General features: G+C 41.2%; 1 protein-coding gene and 1 long non-coding RNA gene across 3 annotated transcripts in view; one reads left to right on the forward strand and one right to left on the reverse strand.

Annotated features, from left to right (window-relative positions):
• Positions 1-17,139, forward strand: part of SLC1A2 (solute carrier family 1 member 2) — a 157,898-nt gene that overhangs the window by 44,601 nt on the left and 96,158 nt on the right. The gene's annotated exons all lie outside the window — the stretch shown is intronic.
• Positions 5,337-13,031, reverse strand: LOC140510463 (uncharacterized). Of its 2 annotated transcripts, XR_011969237.1 has the most exons (4): positions 12,341-13,031; positions 9,211-9,798; positions 8,204-8,396; positions 5,337-7,598 (listed from the first exon to the last, which is right to left on the reverse strand). It is a non-coding gene; the product is annotated as an uncharacterized lncRNA (long non-coding RNA). The 2 variants fall into 2 exon arrangements; XR_011969236.1 differs by having other exon boundaries at positions 5,337-8,396; positions 12,341-13,012.

A 17,139-nucleotide genomic window follows, 5' to 3' on the forward strand; every position in this document is an offset into this window, starting at 1 on the left:
TCCAGATGAGAAAACAGATGCAGAGAAGATGACTTGCCCAAAATGAACCAGGTTATTAGTAGGAAGGGCAGGATTAGAACTCAGAACCTCTGAACCCAATACCAGTATTCTTTCTGTTTCATCAGGAGGCAGCTAGGATAGAATACTGAGCCTGGAGTCAGGAAGACCTGAGTTCATATCAGGCCTCAGATCCTTCCTAGCTGGGCAAGCCATTTAACCGCTATCTGCCTCTGTTTCCTCATCTGTAAAATGGGGGTAATAATAGAACCTACCTCAAAGGGCTGCTGTGAGAATTAAATTAGATTAATTATTTACTTAATTAAATACTTGCAACAAGTGCTTAGTACAGTTTCTGACACATAGGAGGTGATCTGTAAAGGTTCTATTATAATTTAACCTCTGTATTCCTCAGTTTCCTCATTTGTAAAAGGGGGATAATGATAACACTGATGTCCCAGGGTTGTTTCGGGGATCAGATGAGATAATTATAAAGTGCTTAGCACAGGACCTGGCACTTGGCAGGCACTATATAGACGTTAGAGATGAATGATGATAACTTTTTCTCCTCTGTCTTCCATTTACTTTGCTCTGCACTAATCCACACAAGTATTTCCATGTTTCTTTAAATTTTTCACATGGCTTTTTCTATAGTGTATCAGAGTTGTATTGGGGGCAGCTGGGTAGCACAGTGGATAGAGCTCTGGGCCTGGAGTCAAGAAGGTCTCAGTTTAAATCCATTCTCAGATGCTTACTAACTGTATGACCCTGGGTTGCATAAAATGCACATACCATGCTGTGTTACGGGTGAGCATTCCTTACCTTCCACCTTTTTTTTTTTGTATCCAACTTTTTATTACCACAAAAATGTCTGCAGTGAATATCTCGGTACCTATGAAAACTTTCTTTCTTAACTCCTTGTACACCCTGTCCCATTTTACAGAAAAAGAAATTAATGCTGAACAGGGATTTATCATTCAGTAAGTTAGTTAGCTGAATGATAACTTGAACCCATATCTTATGACTCTGAGTTCAGTTTTCCTTCCTCTACTGCACACGAGTGTCATCTACCAGAAAGTCATTTTCTTTCCAGTAGGATTGGGACATGCCGTAGGCGTGACAACCCTTTGAGATACCATTAATATATTAGAAGACAGTTAATGATTAGATAATAGGTAAAGATATCAGGTCTATATTAGAATACAGAGAAGCTAATTAGATAATTAAAGAAGGCAGCATCAGTGGATTTTCTCTTTTGCTTTCCTCCTTTTCATGACTAATTAGTTCTCTCACACTCTCCCTCAAACATCAACACCATTGAGATGGCTGCCATTGTTGAGCTGAAGCCTCTAGATGACAAAGAAGGCAATGCAGGTGCCATCTGGAATACCTCATCTCATGATTTTCATTTTATCTTTAACGTTCCTTTTATATTTTTCTCATCTGATTTTTTAATTAAGCTCTCCCTCAGATTACCTCCTGGAGAGAAATGTTAAAAAAAATCAGAATGGGAATGAAAACAGAAGTTGTAGGATCCATTGTCTAGGTTCCCCTCCTCTGTTGTGGGGGGTGGGGAATGGACTCAAAGGTTATAGGTTTGAGAGAAATTAATAACCAATTACTATTGGGGATTCAGGTTTTTTTTAACATTCCCATTTTCTCATTCTCTACTAGGTCAAGTCATCCTTGGAAGAATGGGGCTGATAATGAGACTGGGTTTTATCATCAGCTCAATCTTGTTCAGACCCTACCCAACTGGGGAAGCTTAGTTCTGATTAAAGAGTAAACAGAGTCTATTCGAGGTGAATTCCAGCCCATGGTGTTCTGTTCAGACTTTGGTGGTGGCAGATCCCTTGTTTAGAGAGCCTGAAGCTATGATGGTCTGGGAGTAAGGGTGCCCTGATCCAAGTCATATCCCCCAACTCCTTATTAGAATAGGCCCACCTCTCATTACAATATTCATTCTCTCATTAATTGTTAACCAGAGTTGATTGCAGACTGTCTGGAATACCCATTTTCTAAAGGTATGTAAGCCTCAAGAGGCCTCTAGGAGGGATCTTTGGTTTATGAGAGACAGCCAAATGATTATCTTTTTACTAATTATTCACTAGACATAATTAATAAAATGACTAATTACCCAGAAATTATGTCTCTCCACCTTTTTAACATGTGAAAGGATCATAGATGTCAAACTGGTAGGGATTTTAGGGGTTTTTTAGTATAACCTCCTCATTCTACAGATGAGGAAACTGAGCCCCAAAGAAATGAAATGACACAGAGTCATAGATTTTGAATGAGAAGGGAGCTAAAAGGTCAGCAGGACCAAACTCCTCATTTTACAAGTGAAGAAACTGAGGCCCAGAAAGGTTAAAAGACTAGCCCAACATCCACAGCTGGTAGGTGTGTGAGGCCAGATATGAATCCAGGTCTTGGCCATTCACTACGTCAGGCTGTATCTCTTTACCCACCTACCTGAATCTTACAAGTGTTGCCCAGAAATGGTCCTAATTTCCACATTCACTAGCAGGGAACAGGGTGTACACAGCTTGGGTGGACGATAGAATCTGACATAATCCCATCCGGGCTGTTATAAAAAAAATTAGGTGGCCTAATGTTGCCTTTTCCCTCTTATCCCATCTATCTATTGTTTATAAATTGGATAACCACTATCAATGCATGTCCTATCAAATAATTTCCTAGGGTAAAATAAATTGGAAGGCATATCCTCTTATGGAGAACAATTCCCTCATGTCTCCTCTTGCAAATGGGGATAAGATTACCAGCCCTGCCAAATTCAAAGGGAACATGGATGTAATTTAATTCAGCCTTCTGAGGGGATGAAACCCCAGAGGGCTTGCTAGTTTTGCCCAAAGTCACACAAACTCCCAAATGTCAGAGATGAGATTGACCCCTAGCCTCTTGATTTTACATGGTTTTCCTGAGGATCCAATGAGAAAGTAGATGAAAAATTATTAGAAATTTATTCTTATTTATAGAAGGTAGCATCAGGAAGCAGAAAGAGAGTTGACTTTGGAATGAGAGGAACCAAGTCTGGCTCCTGGCTTTGCTGCGTATACTAGGGTAGGACAGTCACTGAAGTCTGTAAGTATCTATTTCTGCATCTATAAAATGAAAAGTTTAGGCAAGATGCTTTTTCAGAACCCCCTCTCTCCCAACCCTTCCCAAGAGAGGTTGCTGGGAGTATCACATAGAAAGTTGGTCTTATTATAGCCAGGAGGCCCTGGGTTCAAGTCCTACCACTAACACATACCATCTATGAAAATTTGGGCAAGTCTACTAACCAATCAGTACCTTGGGCAGCTCTTTAAGGTTCTAAGTTAAAGAGAAGGAATGTTATTAATAGAGGAAATTTCCTCCCTTGAGAGTTCCCTTTATCAACGAAATCACAGATCTAGTCCCTACCTACCTTCAGATGTTATGGTCCTACTTACTAACTTTTGATTAAAAATCATTTATTCTCATTTTACAGAAGAGGAAATTGTGCATCAGAGAATTCAATAATACTTGTCCCTCCCTACCTCACAGCACTGTGAAGAGCAGGTCTCATGAAATCTATGGTGCTATAGAAATAAGAATTAATAATGAAAATAACAATTGTTTTTATCTATATAGTGTTTTAAGGCTTGCCAAGGTACTTCAGAATATCATTATTACTCTATAAAATGTTTACAGTTTCAAGTTTTCTCCTTATCTCATTGTACAGTTCACCTTTGGGGTCTGTGCTTTTCTCCCAACTGCCTAAAAGTTGGTAAATAGGAAGAGTTAGTCTTGGTTTTCTTCTTTGAAAAGGCTTGGAGGAAGGGAAAGGGAAAGCACCATTATATTGTGAAGGACCTCCCAACTCTGCTCTCTCACAGTGAGTTAGTTGAGGCAAATGGAAAGTCATCCAACACTCAAAAAGTTTCCAAGAAATGTCAATGAGAACAGGGCACAAAGGAAAACCTTCAATAACTTTGCTTCCCCCATCCCCCTATGTACCCCAACCCACCCCCAGGCTATTGAAATAAAATCCTGAGAAGTGGTTTCCCAGCTCCTTGGACAGTTGCTTCTGAACAGCAGGGACTTGCCTTGTTTCCTTTTTTAATGGGTACACATATGGTGTTCTCAGGGGTAGAGGGACTGATGTATGGCCTCTGCTCAGTTCCAAGACTTTCTTTTAAAGAAATAGCTCATCCACCTTTTCTTTCTAGAGTGTTCCCAGAAGCTATAAAAATAACTCAAGGCCCACATACCATGGGTAAGTGCCACTGGCTCTTTTTGCTTTGCTTGGCCAGTCTCCAGCCTTAAGTCCCTGTGATAAAATGAAAGAGCCAGAGTCAGAGGTCTTGGGTTCAAATCCCACCTATGACACTATATATGGGACCTTTTTAAACTACAATGTAAAGGCTTAGGTTTAAGGTCAACAAAAGACATATTTGAGCACCTGTAGTGGCTCATGTGGGAAGACAAATGGACATTCTCTTACTTGGCCCCAAATGGAGGAGCAAGGAGTTATAGGTAGACGCTGAAGGGAGGCATGCATCAGGCTTCCTCCATGAGCAGTAGTAATTAAGATTTCTATAGGAAGCTTTAGGTTTACAAAGCTCTTGGTGGATTTAATTGGACTCTCTTTTCAACCCTTAAAAGAGACTGCTGTTACCATCCTGGGGCTAACGGGGTCATGGGGGCCACACAGCTAGGAACAGTCTGGATTTGAAGTCCAGTCTTTCTGACTCCAAGTCCAATAGCCTGTCCACAATGGCATTTGGCTGATTGTGGGGCTCTTGGTCATCTTCAATGAGAGATGAGTCATGACTTGGAGATGGAATCCTAGATGGTCTTTTAGCTTTGTGGTTCTATAGGAAGAGCCTTATTCTAAAAGAAAAAGATGGTGTAGGTGGCATGAAAGGGAGGGAAGGAGGAAAAGAAAGAAAGAGAGAATTTGGAGAAAGAAAGGAAGGAAGGAAGGAGGAAGGAAGGAAGGAAGGAAGGAAGGAAGGAAGGAAGGAAAGAAAGAAAGAAAGGGAAGAGAACCAACTGGATTTGGAGTCAGAAGACTTGGGTTTGAATCCTGCCTATTCAAGGTCTCCCAGTGCATCCTGGGCCATCTCCAGTCATCCTGATGAATATCTGGTCATTGGATTCAGATGGCTCTGGAGGAGAAGTGAGGCTGGTGACCTGCACAGCCCTCCCTCACTCAAAACAAAGTCAAGTGCAAGTCATGTCATCATTTCTCTGATGGCATGGTCCTTTTCGAAGGTGAAGGATGAACACAACAACAACACTCAATCTGAGTGAGACACTTAACTTTTGGGCTTCAATTTCCTTTTTGAAAAATAAGGGTAATACTAATTGTCCACCCTACAACACAGGGTTTTTGCAAAAATGCTTTGTGACCCATAAAGTTTTACATAAATGTAACTTAGTATTAAGGCTGGTTGTTTAGTTGTTTTAATTGTGTCCAACTCTCCATGACCCCATTTGGGGTTTTCTTGGCAAAGATACTGGAGTGGTTTGCCATTTCCTTCTCCAGCTCATTTTACAGAGGAGGAAACTGAAGCAAACAGGGTGAAGTGATATGCCCAGGGTTACATAGCTGGCAAGTTTCTGAGGCCATATTTGAACTCATGAAAATGAGTCTTCCTGATGCCAGGCCCAGCATTCTATCCCCCAAACCACCTAGCTGCCCAATAAGGCCAAACTTAGCTAATATCACTTCCCCAAAGTCTCCATTAATCTCATTGACATTTTTAAGCACTTATTAAGTTGGACACTGTGCCGATCACTGCATACAAAATTCAGACAACCTCTATTCTCAAGGAGAGTACATTCCATTGGGGGGAGAGGACAATAACTATGTGTTTATACTTACACACACACATATATATGTGTGTGTGTGTGTATTTATGTATTATATAGATGTATATATATACATACATACATACATACATACATACATACATACATACATACATACATACATGAAATGAATAAATACTAGGTAGGAAGGAAGGAAGGTAGGCTGAGAGGAACAGGAAAGACCATGCAGCGATTGAGCTGTGTCTAGTAGGAAGAGAGAGATTCCATAAGGTAGAGGCGAGTGCCTTCCAGACGGGGAACACAGCCATACAATGACAGGAGATGTAGTGCTGTGTTTGAGCAACAGAGAGAAGGCATTCCAGACTCTTGAAGGCCATGTGTTTGAAGAATGAGTTGTGTTAGCTTCTACTCTCTTGGAAAGAGTTCAAGTGCCACCAGTCTGATGCTTTAGCATCAAACCAGCTACATGTGGGCAATCTCAGCATTAGCAGATTGGTCCCTAGGCGATAAATTTTTTGTGAAAACATCAAAAACTATTTATCTAGATGCCTACTTTCTCATCTCTCCTCCACACAAGAATATACTACACATACATTCAAGGTCCCTTGGATCAAAATATGTGAAGGGGACAGGAAGGCTTTTTGCAAACTATTTTCTATAGCACATTTTAGCTATAGTTTTCTATCTTTACAAGGCCAGTTCACTGAAAGGTGCATCAAATGGATGATCCCTCTATATTTACTGTGTTTTCATTGCAAAAAAGTATCTGACTTACTTGACCAAAATTCTGCCTTACAGGCTCTCTTTCAATGAGAAATCTTTCATGCAAATATTGAGCTCCTATGAGATTCCTTGAGCCACCAAGGCTTTGTTACAGTTCTATAATTGTTAATATGTCTGGCCCTGTTCATAGAGACTGTTCTGGGTAGATTCCAAATTAAAGAGAGCTTCCCTTTAAATTAGGAGTTCTTACATGCGAATAGATTTCATGGGGTCTATGAGCTTAGATTCGAAAAAAATACATCGTTATTTTCATTAACTTCTAACTGAAATTTAACATTTTCTTCAATTACTCCCTATGTTGGTCAACATCCAACAATATATAGGTCCTCCCTAATATTTAGATCTACTAAAAAATAAAAATATATTAATAGAATCTGAGTTAAGGTATATTTAATTTTTTTACAACAGAAGAGAAAGCTTTGGGCTCCAGAGGATCACTAGGACTTATCTGGAATCAAATGGAGCTGAGCCCACAGTTTCTATGAGGAATCAGACATTAATAACTCAGCAAATCTTCACAGTTGAATGTCAGAGGTAGAAAGGTTAAATGTCAATTAATAGCAGTGTTAAACCTGCAAGGTGAAATCACTATGGAAAATATGAAAGAACTATATTACTGGGTAGAAATACCAAGAAAGTTCATCAGTGAACTTTGGCCACCTCGGGTACCCACATGTACTAAGCTGTACCAGTGGGATGAAAATCTATAAAAACATTGGTTCAATGAACATCAAAGGACTAAGACTCTCCCAATGATCTCAGAATTGCCCAATAGCCAAATAAACACTTAGCAACTTTGAGTTCTAGAGTTAAGAGGGATTAGTCAATAGGACAGTTTATCGTTTCATTGACATCAAACACCAACTAAACAAACGACATGCACCTGACAAGAGTTTACTTCAAAGTTCCTTCTACAATAGAACATCATTGTTGTGAGACAAGAGCTTCCTCCAGCTACATAGGATCGCAGACTCATAGGACCAATGTATCCATGGAATCTGGAAAAGAAATCAGGTCAGATTTCTTGGGGATTTTGTGCATTGTTTTAACCATCAGGTATTGGTGGGACTAGAGTAGGAGTCATTCTGTGATCTCAAGCCATATTTTCAGAGCTTGCAGAGAAACAGAGGCAGAAAAGCAGATGATAAAGACTGTCTTGATAGCTAGTCCAAAAAGCAGGAAAAGATCTTTGAACTTTTTTTGCCAAGTAGTCACAGTCTTATGAAATAGGTTGTGCTCAGAAAAGTAGAGTACCTTCCCTGGCTCCCTCCAGGCCTCTCCATCTGCCAAGCAAACATATCTTAGCACTTCAAGGGTTCTCTGTTTCATGAGGGTGAAAGTCTCCCCTTAGGTGAAGATTTCAGCTGACCCTATGCCCTTTCTTTCAAGGTTCTAGTTCACATATTTCCCTAAATCTTCCATAAAGAAAGCACTAGAAGACTTTCTCTGATTCCTTGAGTATTTCTAATAATAGTATTTGTGTAACTCCTGAGTTTAAATCTGACTTTAGACATTTACTAACTGTGTGACCCTTGGCTAGTCACTTACCCCCTGTCTGCCTCAATTTCTTCATCTATAAAGTGGAGATAGTAATAGTACCTACCTTCCAAGGCTGTTATGAGGATTAGACTTTGACTCCACTGGCCTGAAGCACTAAGATATTAAGTGACCTGCTCAGGTTCACACAGCCTTTAAGTGATACTGTCAAAGGCACGACTTGATACATGTTTTCCTGGATCCAAGACCTTCTCCGTTTCCATTACCCCACTGTTGTCTTTCTTTGTGTTTGAGAACAACTGCAAAATTAAAGAATGGTATTTTTAAAAATGATAGATGCTACCTAAATTTCATCCCCCTCGAATTATCTCCAAACCCGAGGCCATAGGGTGATCGTTTGTTTGTATTTGTCCTTCTTTGCCAAAGAAGACCATGCCATCAGAGAAATGATGACATGACTTGCACTTGTCTTTGTTTTGAGTGAGGGAGGGCTGTGTTATCACTGAGCAGAACAGGAGTGCCTCCAAGTGTGCTGAAACAAACAAATCCCTCCCTAGCCCTCCCCACCAAGACGCTCTTTGAAAATCAGCGATTGACAGTGAACAGTGTCTGTCTTGGAGCACTCATTGTTGAGGAAACATCATTCTATGCTCAGTAGGGAAGTGGCTGAACAGGGATGCTGAATGTGACGTAGGAGACTGGAAAGACTTGTTCAATTAGATTTTTCTAAGTATTATTCCTTTGTTGCAACTGAAGATTCAGTGAGGAAGGTGCAATTTGAGGGGAAATTATTGTGGTGCAGAAATAAAAGTCAACATTTAAATGAAAGGGAGAGTATGAAAGGGGGAAGTGAGAGACAAATACAGACAGAGGGAGGGAGGGAGAGAGAGAAACAGATAGAAAAACAGAGTGAGAGAGAGACAGAGATGGAGGGAGACAGATGGAGAGAGACAGAGATAGAGTAGGAGAGAAAGAAACAAGAGACAGAGACAGAAGGAGAAAACAAGAAAGAGAGAAAAGAGATGGAAACAGAGGGAAAGAGAGAAAAAGAAATGAGAGAGAGAGAGAGAGACAGAGAGAGAGAGAGAGAGAGAGAGATCTAGAACACTATACCTAAGAAAGAAACCTCCTGGATTCAATTATGGGGCTCCCTCAAGACTCCAGAACTCATCTCTTTAGCAGCTACTGTGTCAGGTGATCTAAAATCTGCTGATTTTCTCTTGGCCTTTTGGTAGGACAACGCTGTCCAAGTTGGGCTGTTGGATTCAAAGTGTTCCCCACTCTTCCTTCACTTTCTTTTGTGAGTGTCAGGCTTTCCCAAGGAAGGACAAAGATTCTATTGTTGGCCACCCCAGGTTGCTGCCAATCCTTTGAACCCACCATTTCAAGGCGGAAGTGTAAGAGTTAGGGAGGCAAGCTCTGAAGACATATTTAGCTAGGTTACAAAGCAGGCAGTAGCTGGGGCCTTGAGGTCGGGAAGGGACCTTCAAGTGGTGCTCTCAGACAGAGCAACCTTGGGGGTCTAGCCCTGGGCTGGGTCCAGGTCTGTCAGAAGCAGGTTGGTAGGGCCTGAAGGCAAGTCAGATCATTTTCTTTGCGCACGTGCAGAAGATGGAGAAATCAGACTGGCCTCATCTCTTAAAGGCATCTCTTACTTCGGCACCTCTCTGAACAAATCTTCTGTTCCAAAAGTTTGCAAACCTAGGAAAAATAATGGCCAAATACTGTCAACAGCTTCTGATTCTCCCATTGCCCTGGTCTCCTTTTAGAAGCTGTTGCTGTATGGGAAAAGTGGTTCAGATCATTGAATTAGAACTGAAAGAGACCTTAGAGACCCTGTAGAAAAACCCCTCATTTCACTGAGGGCCAGACAAGGGAAGACAGTTCCCTTGGATCACTCAGTAGTGAATGTCCAGAAGAGGTAGGATCTGAATCCAGACTCTGGAACTGCAAATCTAGGAGCCTTTCCACACTACCACACTGGCTTCCTCAGACACATTGAAATGCTCTTCTTTATCTGCTTAATGTTGTGAAGGGTGCCAGGTCCAGAAAACACCTGGATGTCCTTTGGACAATTATGAAAAACAAAAAAAAACCTGGTAAGAAGCTGCCAATATTATAATCAGGTTTGTTAAGTTCCTATCAGAAATATGAAAAACACCAGAATCAGAATGGCTGGGCAACACCAATTACTCTTAATGATAATAATAACTAGTATTTATCTAGTATTTACACAGAACCTACTATGTATTGGACACACGATTATCTCATTTGATCCTCACAATTACCCTTAGAGGTAGGTGTTATTATGCCCATTTCACAGATGAAGAAACTGAGGCAAACAGGATTAAGTGACTTGTCCAGAGTCATACCTCTAGTAGGTGTTTGAGGTTGGATTTGAACTCGGGTCTTCCTGACTCCAAGCCCAGTCAGTGCTCTATCCTCCTCACCGCCCCTTATGAACACAGGAATGTGCTATGAATTCGTCTTTCTAGGACATCTGTCATGTTTATAGTTTAAGGCACAATGACATTGTGGTGTGTCGTCATCTGTCTTTCAATTGAAAAGTTTTTCAGATATGGTTGGTTGTGGTCCTTCGTCTTCAAAGAGGACCAAAATAACATCACCATGATAAAGTGAAGTTTCCGTGTGTCCAACTGAGGCTGATCAGACCAATACAAGCTCGGAATGCTCTACCACAGGTTGGGCACAGATAGTCCGTGTGAATATTTGGGGTGGATACTCCAAATTTGTACATCCTATGTTTACTTTGTGCTGTCTTAATTCTGCTTTGCTCATAGAGCACAGCACCCTTTCTGATGTGGGCATGTGGTCCTGTGCCAGTGTCTCCCATGTTGCACAGTCAAATCTAAAGTTCTTGAGAGAGACCTTGCGAGTGTCCTTGTATACCATTGTCCAAATAAATTGGTAACTTTAATACGCTGAGAAAAATCATTTTATAGATGGAACCAATTTGTGCATAATACCTTTTTATACCTTTTTATACACCTAAATTGACAGAAGGGATTTAAAACTTGAAAGGCAATAGGATTCAGGGCAACAAACAGACTCCACAGTCAGAGGAAATGGGTTCAAGTCCTGCCCCTCTCACTTGCTTCTCAGATAATTTGCTCACCCTCTCTGGTCCTCACATTTACCATTCACAAAATGAGTGGGTTGGACAAGTTTGCTTCTATATTCTCTTCTGTCAGAATTCTGATAAATTGTTAAAAGGTAGATGAAAGAAGAAACATTGGATGTATTTTAATTATCCCATGCGATTTCATCCTCCCTATTCCCCAAAGCAGATAATTCCATACTTCTCTCTCCCCAAAGAAGACAGATGGAACAGTTGGATAGGGTGCTAGACCTGGAATCAGGGAAGACCTGAGTTAAAATCCTGTCTGAGACATTTAGAAGCTGTGTGACCTTGGTCAAGTCACTTAACCTCTGTTTACCTCAGTTTCCTTAGCTGTTAACTGAAGATAAAAATAATGACACCCTCCTCCCAGGGTGCTGTGAGGATCAAATGAGATACCATACGTAAAGCATTTCACATATCTTCAAGCACTATACAAAAACTAACCATCATTATTACTAATAAAAATAAGCCTGCTTTATTTTTCCTGGCTCCACAATCTCTGGAAATTTTATATCTCTACTTTCTTGAAATATTTAGAAAAAAAGCAGACCAGCTTAGTTAAAATAAAAGCAACATGAGATGGTAAACGGAAGAGACTGAGCTTTTGACGTCAAGTGAATTTAATCTTTTCAATCCTGGGCAATAATTCCCAGGGAAAATCCCAGTTCAGAAAGAAACAGGCTATTGGCCAAAGGGTTTAGGAGTGGAATAAGGATTTAAAGTATAGAATAAAAAAGACAGTAAGTCCTTTACTGTAAAATAAAATACATTAGATAGGAATAATAGCGAAAATTTTTTCTGCCACTTTACATTTTATTAAATGCTTTCTTCACAATAACTATGATCACTCCCATTTTATAGATTAGAAAACTGAGGTATAGAGAAGCCCCACAATTAGGAAGAGTGAGACTTGGAACTCAGAGCTAAGTCCTGTGACTGTGAGTTCTGAATTCTTACCAGGGCACACTGTCTCCTTGGTGATACAGTGTCCAGAGAGGATGTGCCCTTGTTACCAGATCCCCATCTCTCCAAAGCAAACATCAAACCTCAGTAGTCAGACTGGCCAACCCATGCCCAGCAGGAATCACCCCTTCAACCTACCTGACAAGAGACTCTCCAGTTTCTCCTTGAAGACCTCCAGTGAGAGTGAACCCCTTACTTACAAGGGGTTCAAGGCAGCCAGTTCCACTTTGGGAAAGTTTTAATTGTTAAGAATTTTTTTTCTGACGTTAAGCCTCATTTGAATTCCTTATAACTTTTACCTATTTCCTGGTTCTGCCCTCTAGGACCAAACAGAATAAGTGAACATAGGAGGAGTGTTGGGTTCACCTACTGAGTGAAGTTTGTATTCTTTGCTTGGCATTCTCTGCAATCCAGCACCATTCATTCCAGGGATTCTCTCTCTTTTCTCACTTCCACCTTCTGATATTTCTGGCTTCCTTAAAAGACTCAGCTCAAATTCTGCCTTCTTCAGGAGACTTTCCCCTTCCCCTACTGCTCATGCCTTCCATCTGAGACCTAGGCAAGTGCCTTCATTTCTTTGTATCTCAGTTTCCTTCTCTGTAAAATGAAGGGGTTATAATCCACAGCTGCTGAGATGCCTTCTAGTTTTAAATCAATAGCCCTATAAGTTTAGTCCATCTTCCAAGAGGCAGATACTCAGATGTTTGAAGACAGCTTTCATGTCCTCTTCTCTTCCCCCCATTTCTGTTCTCCAGGTTAAACATGATTAGTCCCTTCAAGTAGGAAAGACTCCCTGACCTCTGGTTGGTAGCTGAGGTGCTGTGCCAGCCAGGCAAGGAGCAGCCTGCACATGGATTGGGAGCAGGGTTCAGATGTCAGGTGTGGTCTGATTACAGCAACGTCATTAACAAGGAGATAGATCAAGAGGTAGACCGCAGGGGCCCTCCTTCAACAAATATTGACTATTTTATATGAAAAGGATATTGGGCATGCACAGGCAGGTCATATGTTTGTTGGCAGAGGTGGGAGGAAGCCCTGCCCAGAGGTCAACAGGGGGGATGAATCCCAGAGAGCCTTGCAGCTCCAGGACCAAGCTAGACTCACTGGAGATCCCACTTAGGCCTCTCACCTCAGGCTCAAGATGGGATCCTTCTCTATCTGCAAGGCTGCTGAAGATACTTCAAATAGAGGCTGGAGAGGACGTCGCCAGTATTAAACATGGAGCTCTTACTCCAGTGGCTACACTGGATGGTACAGTCAGTGCAACCCCCTTACCCTCAAAACAAAACAAACCTCCCCCCCAAAAAACAACTCCCCTTCCCCAAACCAAAAAATAAGACCAGCTCCAAAGATCAAGTAATCAATTAATTAAGTTCCTACCATGTGCCAAGCACTGTGCTAGGGATAGAAAGATAATGAAATGAAACAATCTCTGTTCACAGTGCCCCAATAAAAACCCAATTTGGCTTTGTTTAGAGTCATTAATGACATAGGATGTTGAAAGGTGTTTTGATCATTCTGTATAGAGCTGAATTGGAAAGAAAAGGAGGAAAAAAGGATGAAGAAAACCACTGGGACCCTAAGCTATTTAATTTTTACAGATTATGTAGGTATTCCTCACAGAGAATGTTTCTTCACCAACCACCCTGAGATTTTGATGTCAAGTGAATTGATCTTTTCAACCCTGAGCACTAATTTTCCTGGTGTAGTAAGGTTTTAGGGACACTGAACTGGAGTCTATTAAATTAAACTCATATTAGTGAAGCACCTACTATGTGTTAGCAATTGTGTTAGAAGCATATTCTCTAGGAAAGGCCAGAATACTGACTACTGAGGCAGATGCAGAGATGAGCAAAGCCTGTCCCCTACCCTAAAGAGTCATAGTCCATGTACTGAATTAGCTACAATACAAATCAGGACTTTGGAGAGGTACAAAGAAAGCAGGAGACAATCCTCAGGAGGGAAGAGTCACTTCTGTTTACAGGGATAAAATAAGATTTCCTTTGGGCTGTGACACCTAAGCTGGGTCTTGAAGGCCATGGACACTAAAGGGGTAGGGGAGGGTGTGAGCAAAGCTTCAGAGCCAAAGTGTGACAAAGGAGAAAGAGTTTGGACTTTATTTGGTGGACAATGGAGAGTCATGGAGGGCAATGAAGATCAAAAAAGTATCCTCGATCTTCAAGGTCCTGTTCAGGTGGCTGCTATTTAGTGAAACATTTCTTGTTCTAGGCAGTCTTGCACTCTGTGTTGAGAGAAATGTGTTGTTTCTCAGTCATTTCTGACTTTTCATAACCCCATTTGGGATTTTCTTGGCAGGGATACTGGAGTAATTTGCCATTTCATTCTCCAGATCATTTTACAGATGAGAAAACTGAGGTAAACCTGATTAAGTGACTTGCCCAGGATCACACAGCTAGTGAGTGTCTGAGGCCAGATTTAAACTCAAAAAGATGTCTTCCTGACCCCAGGCCTGGTACTCTATCCACTGCACTCCTAGCTATCCCTGAGAAAGATATAAAGGTTCATAAAACCCATCACTTGTCCTCATAAAGCTTGTACTGTAGTAGGAGGGACACCATACAAATTAGAACTCGGGTGTTGGGAGGAGCTGGGAACTGACTTAGTTCCCTCTTGGCAGTAACAGTAGGCTATCTTAGGAGAGAACCTTGGAAACATTAGGAGAGTCACATGCTGAAACACTTCCTCCATGTGATGTCCCCAGCTCTGCCAGAGGCAGGGGAGGAGAAGCCATTAACCTGGTCCACCTGGTACCCAGAGATAGTGCCTGCTGCATCACTAAGCTCTGGGTTGTTAGTTTTTCCATCTGGAAAAGAAAGTTCCTTCAGATGGCATCAGGCCATTAACCTTCTCCCTGCCCCAAGACTGACATTTGGGGTGCAGAAGCAGAGGCAGGACTTTCAACCCGCTAATCTGTAGATAAACTCACAACCAGAAGCCCACAGTGTAAACTGTCCAGGGAGGGGACATGTGACTAGTCTCCTGATGAACATTTTTATATTTTTCTCCTCCAATATGTGTGTGTATTAGTGGGAGCAAAAAGATTTTGATATTTATCTAGATTTCCTAGGAATCTATAAATTGCCTCATGCTCAGTCCTACATGAAGAAGAAAAGCCTTGGTCAAAACAATGAGGCATCCTCTGCTGAGGAGAACGAATCCTTTTATGGAAGGAAGGAAGGATCCCCAGTTCTGTGGCCCTTGTAGGACAGTTGCTTAACCTTTTTGTATCTTGGGTCATTTTGGTAGGCTGGTGTAGACTCCTTCTTAGGAAAAATGTTTTTAAATGTCTAGAATAAAATATTTAAGATTAAAAGGAAAACCAAATGTACCAAAATAATGATAGATATTTTTTTCACTCAGGTTCACAGACCCATCTGAAATCTAAGGGATCTGAGGAACCTAGGTTGTGAATCCCTGTTCTAGGATCATGAAGCCAGAGCTAGCGAGGAATCTGAGGTCATTCTAACCAATACCTTCATTTTACATGTTGCTGTTTAGTCATGTTTCAATCATGTCTGACTTTGTGACCTCCTTTGTGGTTTTCTTGGCAAAGATACTGGCGTGGTTTGTCATTTTATAGATGACAATAATAATAAACAATAATGGCTAGTTCTTTAAGATTTGCAAAGAGAAGAAACTGAGATTCAGAAAGGCTGTGATTTGGACAAGGTCACATCGGTAGAAAAAGTCAGGATTTGAACTCAAATTCCTAACTCCAGAAACAACACTTTTTCCCCAGTGTCATGAGGATATTCCAGTCAGTCAGCTCCTACTCCACACCTAGCAGGGAACTGGGATTACAAAGACAAAAAAGGAAAATACTTCTTTCTCTCAAGAAGCTTAATTCTACTGCAAGGATGTAAACAGAAAAGAATATGCATGGTAAGCAAAAGAGGGGAGGGAAGAGGCAATAGCATCCAAGATTAAGAAAGATTTTTAGAAGGAAAAGGTCGCAAGAGCTAAGCTTTGAGTTGGACTAGTAATCCAAAGTCCTTCAGTCATGGGAAAGATTGGGCAAAGATAGGGAGGTGAGAGTTCAGGGACCAGCAAGGAGGCTGGAATGTGTAGTGTGTCAGTATGCAGTAAGCCTGCAAAGGTAGGCAGAAATAAATCTGGGCTGGGAAGAGACATATTACATTCCAATTGTCTGTCGTCATCCATCTCAAAGCTAAATGCTAAAAGAAAGATGATGCCCACTTCTTTCCTCAGGAAGGACTGACTGATAAGATAGAGAGAAAGCACAAAGACTTTGGTGGATGAATCTGAGACCCCTCCTAACCTACTCTGACCGTTGTAGTTGAGTGGTTTCAGTCATATCTGACTCTTCTTGACAGAATTTGGAGTTTTGTTGGCAGAGATACTGGAATAGTTTTCCATTTCCTTGTCCTGCTCATTTTACAGGTGAGGAAACTGAAGCAAACAAGGTGGAGTGACTCTCCCAGGGTCATACATCTGGTAAGTATCTGGGGCTGGATTTGAACTCAGAAAGACTCAACAAGACTAGGTAGATAAATAAATGGAGAGAGAGAGGAGAGATAAATGGAGAAATAGGCAGATAGATAAATATAGATAGATAGACCTTGGGCAAGTTCCTTGACCTCTCCAGGCCTCAGTTTACTCATCTGTAAATTGATTTTTCTAAGGTCCCTTTCAGTCCTATATGTATTAATTCCATGATGTGAGTTTGAATCCCACTTCTGACACTACCTGGGTGACCAGTTTCATCTCTTCTCCAGTTTTCATTATCTATCAAAAAGAAGGTTGAACTGGATGACCACTGCAATGCATTTTAGCTCTAAGGCTATGACTCCACTTGATGGGATAACAGTCTAAGGGTAGAACTGGCCTCCATGGCCTTTTTTCCATTTTCCCTCTTGGGAGCATCTAGAGAAATGTTTTGCTCCTCAGAATAGCCT

Source organism: Notamacropus eugenii, chromosome 6 (genome assembly GCF_028372415.1).
Source record: "Notamacropus eugenii isolate mMacEug1 chromosome 6, mMacEug1.pri_v2, whole genome shotgun sequence".
NCBI lineage: Eukaryota > Metazoa > Chordata > Mammalia > Diprotodontia > Macropodidae > Notamacropus > Notamacropus eugenii.